Below are 2,830 nucleotides of genomic sequence, written 5' to 3' on the forward strand. Positions count from 1 at the left end.
TGATTTTTTTTAAAAAAAAATCTCGACTTCAGAATCTAATGATTACTATGTTGAGATTGGTTGGCTCGCTGAGCTGGCTTGTTGTTCCGCAGACGTTTCGTTACCGTGCTTGGTCATCTCCTCAGTGCAACCTCTGATGAAGCGTCGGTGTGTTTTCCCGCCTGGCTTTTAAACTCTGGGGTCCGTTGCGATGTTTTGCCTCACTTCCGGGTTTCCTCTTTCGTGGAATGTATATGGGGCCGAGTTCAATGTGGTTATTAATAGCCTGCTTCGTGGAGTTCCATGCTTCTAGGAATTCTCATGCTTGTCTTTGGTTCGCCTGTCCCAGGATCTTCTTGCCCCAGTCGAAGTCGCACTTCTCATTGTCCATGTGGCTTGAGATGAGTGAGTATTGGTCATGTGTTTTTGTAGCCAGTTGCTCAAGGATAATTGATATCCAAAGAACTGGGTCAGGAGATGCCTACAGAACAGCATTATAAAGATTCCACATGCCCGACACACTCATCACACTTCCACACATCAGGGGCACATCAGAACTCACCACGAGTTCTAAGACCGCTGGGAATCAGAGTGGCACACAAACCCACATCAACCCTACAACAGGTGCTCACCCGAACTAAAGGCCCACTCGCCGCCATGGACAGGACCAATGTCATCGACAGAATCCCCTGCAGAGACTGTGAGAAACACTACATCGGACAAACAGGAAGGAAACTAACAACAAGAGAACATGAACACCAACCCAAACCCTAACCCTATCTTAATCAGTCAGCAGGATGTGAAGTGATGGTACTCAGGCGTGAGAGCTTTTCGCTTCTGGAACAAAAAGCAATTGCATGCTGTTAGCATCAGTTTGACATCTCTGATCGCTCTAAACCCTCGCTCTAAACCCTCCCGATTCACACACGCATTCAGATGCCTTGGAAGTGTAATAATTTTACTCGGCTCCACCACTTCGTCTGGCAGTTTAATGTATACTTGCACCACCTTCTCGGCAAAAAGAAAAAGCCCTCAGGTTGCTTTTAAATTTCTGCCCCTCATTTTAATTACACACCCTACAGGTTTGGACCCGCCCACCGTGTGATATAGACCTTGACTCCTTACCATGTCCATATCCCTGATGTTTTTATAAATTTGTGTTAGGTCGTCCCTCAGCCCCCGACGTTCCAGAGAAAACTGCCCCAGCCTGTTCAGAATCATCATACAGTCCAAAACCTGCACCACTGCCAATGACCACGTGAATATTTTCTGGGCAGGTTTACATGATATCTTTTATTTTTCAATAATGCCAATAACGCTGGACTACATCGACCCATTTGAAACAGAGAGGTGAAGCGTTAAACAGCTGTGAATTTCAATGCTGTAGAATGGTCAGTGTGCAGGGCAGAAAAGCGGGTGTGTTTCTGTAGTGTAGTGGTTATCACGTTCACCTTACACGCGAAAGGTCCCTGGTTCGAAGCCTGGCAGAAACAGTAGTGCCCTTCTTTTACAGCGATAGGTTCCTGGATGGACATGGGGTGAGCGTTCTTGTCAGCCAACCTTTCTTTGAATAAAGTCGCCCATATCGGCTTTTGCTGTGGAAAGGAGGATCGTTCTATTTCATTGCAGTATGAATCTTTGTTAAATTTCTTTCCTTCCTCGTCCTGAATGTGCAGAGATGGTCATCCCTTTTAAGAGTGCATTTAGCGTGCCCTCGTCCTTTCTGTAGTGGAGTAGTGTCGCCTTTGCTTTTCGTGAGAAAGCGTTCCAGCTCAAGGTTGATTTGCCTGTGTTGCAGTGCACCGCGCATTCCTTTCTGTCAAATGTACCACAAGGTAGCCTCTGAATGTCTTAGTTATGTCAGTGTCTGCCATGTCTCAAAATGCGTGAATTGAAACCAGAAGCCCTCAGCCACATTTTGGGGTAAAGAAACATGTTTGCATTTCTTAGCAGCGGACGGAATAGTGGCTCATTCAGCCAACAACAGGAGTGAAGGAGTTTACAGGCTCAGATGAACCTCATGACTTGTGCTCTCGCAGAATCATTAGCATTAACGTGTGCTCTCAAGTCAAAGGCACACTGGTATTGAAACTGAGGAAATGACGAAACAGGCTACCATGTAATGTTACATCCAATTTTTTTTTCTTTATATCAAAGACGATAAAGAACATCTAAACAAGGAGAGATAGGAAAGCGAGCCACATGAAGCTCAAGTGAAACAACATGTAATTTAATCAGTCAGCAGGATGTGAAGTAATGGTGGCTCAGGCGTGAGGGCTTTTTGCTTCTTGAACAAAAAAGCAATTGCATGCTGTAGGCATCACTTTGACATCTCTGATAGCCTTTTACAATCTGTCAATGTGTTCATAAACTGCCTTTTGTGCGTCTCTAAATAAGCACCATGGACTTTGGTAAAATTTTATTGAGTTGCTTTCCCTTGTTTTCAAACATAGGCATCCAAATCAGTTGGCTGCCGTCTGACATTTGTTTGTGTCCAGGACTAGAAAGCCGCGCAGGAAAATTGATGGTTAAGGAGAAAGACAAGGCAGATAGCAGCTCACACCTGCACCGAGGTTCGAACAGCCTCACAACATGATTTGTCGTTCTTGAATTCTAACGCTTGCTTGATCCTTTTGACTCGCGTTCTTGTACAGAAACTAATACTCAAGTGCGCTTTTGAGTCGAAGCCACGTTTGACTTGAAACTGCAGAAAGGACAAGCCAGGCTATGAAATAATATTGTTTCCATTTTCTTTTCTTCCTTTCGCAAAGGATCAAGGAAAGCTAAACAAGGAGGAATAGGAAAGTGAGGCTCATGAGCTCCGGTGAAACACCTTCTCTCTTATTCAGTC

General features: G+C 44.8%; 1 non-coding gene across 1 annotated transcript; it reads left to right on the plus strand.

Moving 5' to 3' along the window:
- Positions 1–1,399: 1,399 nt before the first annotated feature.
- trnav-uac (transfer RNA valine (anticodon UAC)) lies at positions 1,400–1,472 on the plus strand. The gene has a single exon. It is a non-coding gene; the product is annotated as a tRNA-Val (tRNA).
- Positions 1,473–2,830: the final 1,358 nt, after the last annotated feature.

This window comes from Stegostoma tigrinum, chromosome 7 (assembly GCF_030684315.1).
Source record: "Stegostoma tigrinum isolate sSteTig4 chromosome 7, sSteTig4.hap1, whole genome shotgun sequence".
NCBI classification, from domain to species: Eukaryota; Metazoa; Chordata; class Chondrichthyes; order Orectolobiformes; family Stegostomatidae; genus Stegostoma; species Stegostoma tigrinum.